Below are 6,089 nucleotides of genomic sequence, written 5' to 3' on the forward strand. Positions count from 1 at the left end.
GGTGTGAGCAACAGTGGCCCTTCCTGGCTCTGTGCTTGGCCCTCAAAGCCTGCCACTGTCAACCCCTCTGGGAAGAAATGACAGCACCTAGAGGTCCTGATGCCTACCCGCCTGCTCTTTGTTGTCTACCTGTAGCCCCACGCTGCAAGGGACAGATGGGGAGCAGAGGTCTGGGGTGGTGGGGGACTCGCCACCAGTGGCAAAGGAGGGATCGCAGGGGTCCCCATTCCCACAGTGGGATCTGCCTCACAGCGGATGCCTTACACCCTTGTGGGGCCCCCACCTGCTCCTCCTCCCTTCACGCAGGCCCGTGGGGGGCTGGGGGCAGCGGCAGGTGCGCGTGGATGTTCAGGGAGGGCAGGGGCTCCCCCTCTTCCCAGTATCCAGATCCAGGGCCAGCCCCATGGCCAACTCACCTGTCCTGGGCGACCCCTAGATGTTGTCCCTAGATGCGCCTTGTTACTGTTTTGAGATGAGCCATGCGGTAGCCTTTCCACTCTCTCTGGGTTTGATCGTCCATAAAAAAATTAATGGTCCCTGCGAATAAAGAAGCATAACAACAGAGGAAGCCTTTTTAGACAATCAATTAAAAGCCTAAGAGAGGGATTATCTCATTGAAATATCAATTTTTAATAGCACTGCATCTTTGAGTTTCCTCTCAAAAAACTTTGCACACTCCATTTGCCTGCCCTGCTTTATAACTTCATCTCCTGCTGCCTTTGACCGACCTGAGCCTCTGGGACTGGCCTTGGGGCACAAAGAGCAGGTGCCTGAGAGGGAGCACGGAGGGGCCCTCATTCACTTGCTCATCCGTTCACTCATTCATTCATCCATTCACTGAACACTCAGTGAGCTCCTGCTAGGTGGGAGGTGTAGGTGCTGGCTACAAAGATGACTAAAAAGGACCCCAAATTCTAGCCCTCAGAGCATTCACGGGCTGGAAGGGAGTGGGAAGTCAGCACCAGCCAGGTGAATAATTCGGCAATTGCAAAAGGAGAAGCCATCCGGAAAAATCAACGTCAAGGGACTGAGATGGAGGTTCATGGGCACAGGAGAGGGAATTTCCTCGTGGCTAGAGGAGCCAGGGAAGGATGTGGAGGGAAAGAAGTTTCAGGGTAGAAGGAACAGCATACCTGGAGCCCCGAGGCGGGAACAGACTTGGGGTACTGAAGGAGTAAAAAGGAAGCCAGCAGACTGGGACACAGTAAAAGAGGGGGACACGGTGGGAGATGAAAAGAGATGCCATCCAGTCCTCCCAGGGCCCCGGAAGCTGGGAGGGGCACGTGGTACATGCAGAGTGCCCCAGGAGTTGCTGGTACGGAGGTTCCAGCACCAGCTCTGGACAACAGTGGCCCTGGTTCAAATCCTGCTTCTCAGCGGCTGGGACACCTGGGGAAGCGGCTGGGGGTCTCAGCCTCAGTGTTCTCACCCACTAAGGTGGGAGAATAATTGTGACACCTCACCAGCCTGTTACGAGCATCAAAAGAAGTCAGAGGCAGCCTGCCTGGTGTGGCAAATTATTTCTCTCTGACCCCACCCTCCTCTGCTTGGCAGCTTCCTCACTTCAGTCCTTGGGGGCACTGGGGGATTAGATAAACTTTATCTCATAAGGGATTCCCACCAACCACACCCCAGGGGACTTCATTATTCCAGTTTGTCAGCCACTGGGGTGGGGTTGGTGGGGAAGGAGCTGGTGGTCCAGGAACGGACAAAGGTGCCTTTGCTTTCCCAGTGCTACCCCCCTGAACCTCATTCCATCCTGGAATCAAGAGACTGGGCGACTGACTGGGGCTGAGTGGGCAGTGCATGCAGCTGGAAGCAGATCCCAGACAGAGATCCCAAGATCCCCACGCCTTAGGGACAAGTGCACGGTGCTTGCACACAGACATGATGGGGCCCTTGGACAAAAACGAACTGTACTGCTGGGAGCTTGGCAAACGGGTTTTCTAATCCCCACAGCACCCCATGGTACATGTGTAGAAACGGAGGCAGGCTCAGAAAGGCAGGCCGGGGTACAGGTGCCTAGCAGGGGTAGAAGAGGGCCACTCGCTGTCTTGAGTTATTATAGTGGAGATCAAAGGAGTGAAAGATCACAACACTATTAAAAGGGCCTGCGGCATCCCAGGTCACAGTCGCTGGGGGACCTTGCATAGGCTGCTTTGCTCTCTGGACCTCAGTTTACTCAGCCAGGTAATGAGGTTCCCAACTCTGAGCTGCCTAAGTTAGAGGCTAAAGTGGGGTGTGGGAGGAGAGAGGGCCTTGCAGAGTATCTGAAGGGGAGAGGGCTTGATGTCCCCTGTTCTCTGCATCATCAGCCCCCCCCCCCCCCCCCCCCGCCGTCTGCTCTGAAGCGGCTCAGCCCTGACCCCAGACGTGCCCTGCGGGTTGTAGCTGAGGACAGCAGCCTGTGCACGTGCCCGGGTTCAGACCCCTGTCCTGTCATCCACTGGCTGGTCTCTTCCCTCTCTGGGCCTCGCTTTCCCCATCATGCCATTGCCCAACTCCCAGGTTGTAAAGCCAAAAATTAAATGACTCCCTGGAGGAGGAGTGTCAGCTCCGAATGATCCCCTCCCTCCTCTCTTAGGGAGATCCAAATTCCCAGACGCAGGACCCCTGCCCTCAGAGCTGGGGGGCCAGGGCTGAGCTCGCCGCAGAGCTGTCACCCAGCCGACCCGGCCACCGGTGGAGGGGCAGAGACAGCGCTGGTGAAACCAGTGGGGTTGGGAGGAAGGCCACAGCAAGGGGCCTGTCTGGACCTGAGACCAAGGCGACTTGGGGAACATGCTTAAGGGCATGTAGAGAGCACCCCCAGGGCCCGGATGTGCAGTGAGACTCTATTTGTCCAGCAATGGGGAGCCATGGCTAGTTCTTGAGTGGGAGAAGGGAAGGCTAGGATGCGCTTCTCTGACTTTGGGAAGCCTGGGAAGTGGGAAAACCACGGAGGAAGGCTTCATGTTTACACCTCTTTAGGCTACCTCCTGCGGAAGGGCAGGGGGCGGAGGGCGAGTCTGAGCACTATGGAGACAACCCTCAATGCCGCTGGGTCTGCGGAGCTGGAGGAGAGCTGGGAGGCTTTCCAGGGAGCCCCGCTCCATGGGGAGGAGTCCACCTGGGGCCTGGGAGGAAGCTGGCATCTTGCAACCCTGCAATTAGTAGGCAGAGGAGCTGGGTGGTGGTTGGGTGGGGGGCTGAGAGCTGCAGCTGGTTCACGGGCGCCGCCTCTGCCTCCAATATCCCCCTCACTGCCCCAGAAGGGTGCCGGGATGGCTGGCAGGCCCCAGGCAGACAGGGCATTGGGTCCTTGGGAGGGAATGCAGAGCAGAGGAAAAGCCAAAAAAAAATAACACTAACAGTAAAGTCATATTATTGGGTGTGGGTTTGCACAACCCAGTTGCTATTGTGCTCATTTTACAGATTGGGGAATGAAAGCCCAGAGAGGGACAGGGACTGGCCAAGAGACACAGCTGCACCCCGCCCCCCCAATCCGAAAGAGCTGGGGCTAGATGCCATGTTGATCTGGAGGGCTGGGGTGTAGGGTCACTCCTGGGCCCAAACTTCCATGCAGGTAACCCTAGAGACTGCCCCCCAGCCCCCAGAGTCAGGTTGGCAACATGACCTCTGCCGGAGAGCAAAGGGAAGCCAACCCCAAGGCCCCCAGCCCATCCCTGCAGGGGGAGGAGGGGCCGGGTGGGGCAGTCTGGCCCAGCCGGTTCTCTAGCCTGCCCGGGCACTCCAGGCCCTGCCCCTGCGCTGCTGGGGCTTTTGATACTGGACCATCTGCCCTGGGAGACTTCTTATCTGAGCAGTACACAGACCCATCCAGGACCGGTCCTGCAGGCACTGTGGTGGGGCTGGAGTTGGGGGGGACTGTGTGGTTCTGGCTTCAGCCTTCTAGCATACCATCCATCTTCCTTCCCTTCCTCCCCTCCCCTCTTTCAAAGATGCCCACTAAGCCCAGGTTATCTTGCCGGCTGCTGGCAGGATTCTCTGGCCTCCAGGAGCATCTGGTGGGACGGGAGAAGCAGACAAGTACACAGCCCGCTACCACTCTTAGAATGAACCAAGTAGGCTCAGCTTGGAAGGGCTGGTGGGACTTTGATGGGGCAGGGGCGATTCTGGTGGCCGCGCGGGGAGCTCAACAGGACTGGAGCTACAGGGTCTGGGGCCAAGTGGAGGGTGGTGGGGCTGCAGCGGAGGGCAGGGGCTGTACCATGTGGGGCCTTGCCTTGGAGGGGTGGAGTGTGGGAGCCATGATCAGGAGCTCGGGCTCTGGCCTCCGATCCATCTGACCTGCAATGCCAGCATCCTCACCGATGAGCTGTGTGGCCTTGGGCTAGTTACTTGCTCCCTCTGAGGCTCTGCATCCTTGATCAAAAGAGGGAAAATGGGGGTAGTGCCTGCCTCAAAGGGTGTGAGGCACGTGGCGTGGCTCCATAGGTGTTAACTGTTCTTGGCAGTCGCCCCTGCGTGCACGAGCTCTGAGCCCACGGCTGACCCGTGGGCCCGGCCCCCTAGAGCTCACACTGACTTCGGGCCAGTGGAAGAAGGCTCACGTGGCCTCCGGGGGGCCATATAAAATGAGGCGCATGCAGAGTAAGGCTGCAGGGAGTGGTGGGGACTGTGGCCCCCCAGGGTGCCTGTGCCCCATTCTGGGCAGCACCCGCCTCCCTGCCCGGGGGCCACGACCCCACGGGAGTGTGAACCCAGCGTGCGCCGACGTGCTGATTGCTCACGAGAAGGAAACCTGCATTTTTCTGAGAAACTCCCCATTACTAAACTAGCATGCATATAATATCATTTTTAAAGTATCTCAGGAGCCAAAGCTGATGCTTCTGTTGGCAGAGGCTGCCCCCGTGAACAAAGGGATGCAAGAGAGGCAGCACATTCCAGGCCTGGAGAATCTTCCAGCCCTGTGGTCTGTGGCTGTGTCTCCCCTCCCGAAACTTTGGTTCTCCTCTGGACAGTGAAGTGGGAGTCCAGACCCTCTCCTTGCTGACATTCTCCGGAGTGGCCCCGCCCACACACACGGGCGGGAACGGGGCTCCTGCTCAACACTCTGGCCAGAGGTGCCAGACAGTCTGGGGGGGGGGGAGCCTGCTGCGCCGGCGGATCTGCTCTGTGTCTGGGAATGGCAGGTCCGCCTGGGGCCTGGGGAGGCGGCCCTCAGGGCTATCGTCAGTGAGGGCCTGGCTCCTGGGGGGGGGGGTCAAAGGGCAGCATTTCAGCCTCTTCTGGGGCCAGCTTCCTGTTTGGGAGAGAAAACAGAAAGACCCCCCCCACCCCCCCACCCCCGGCAGGAAATGGCCCTCTTCCCACAGCTTTCCCCCCACCCCGCCCCCCGCGGGCCCTGGCTTGTGGGGAAAGACCCATGGGGGTTGGCTCCCCATGGCTGGGGGTGGCCCACTTCCTCCTTTCCCCTCAGAGCCCAGAGGGAACCTGGGGCCTCTCTGCCATGAGAGCAAACCCCACCTCACCAGTTTCATCCCTAGTTCAAGCGTGGCAACAGCTGAACCATTCTGTGCCCGGATGTACCACCCGCTGGGCTCCGGCACCCTCTGCATCCCAGCACTGTGTCCTTAGGGGCCCCTCAGACAGCCACAAGAGAGAAAGCCATTGAGTGAGCTCCCCTCCACAGGCACAGAGCCTCAGCGGCTCCTTGCACACCTCTTGAGCACAGGGAGCTCACCTCTTCTGCCGGCTAAAACCATGCTGACAGAGCCTCTTTCTGCAGAAAGCAGGCCTGCTGCCAAGAATTCATCTAGAGCATCTCATTAAGGGCAGATGTCTCAATGCCACCTCGACCTGCAGATGCGAAAATGTATGCTATTGTGTTCTGAATAACAGTTTCCACCGAATTTAATATAAATCTGCTGGTTATAGAGGGTTTAGAAATTAAGCATCAAAAATAAAATTAAAATTACCTGCAATTTCATTACCTAGAGCAGTGCTGAGGGAAAGATAAAAGGATTTATTATTTATTGTGTTTATGCCTACCTCTGGTTGCCTGAACTTCATCCCTTGTGACAGAGCCCATCTGGCAAATACCTCCTCTCCAAGGCATACCTTCAAGCATTTCAATAATAACTAAC

The sequence above is a fragment of the Eumetopias jubatus genome, unplaced genomic scaffold (genome assembly GCF_037043125.1).
Source record: "Eumetopias jubatus isolate StellerSeaLion01/CBP00866 unplaced genomic scaffold, mEumJub1_p1.0 scaffold_10, whole genome shotgun sequence".
Classification (NCBI taxonomy): Eukaryota; Metazoa; Chordata; class Mammalia; order Carnivora; family Otariidae; genus Eumetopias; species Eumetopias jubatus.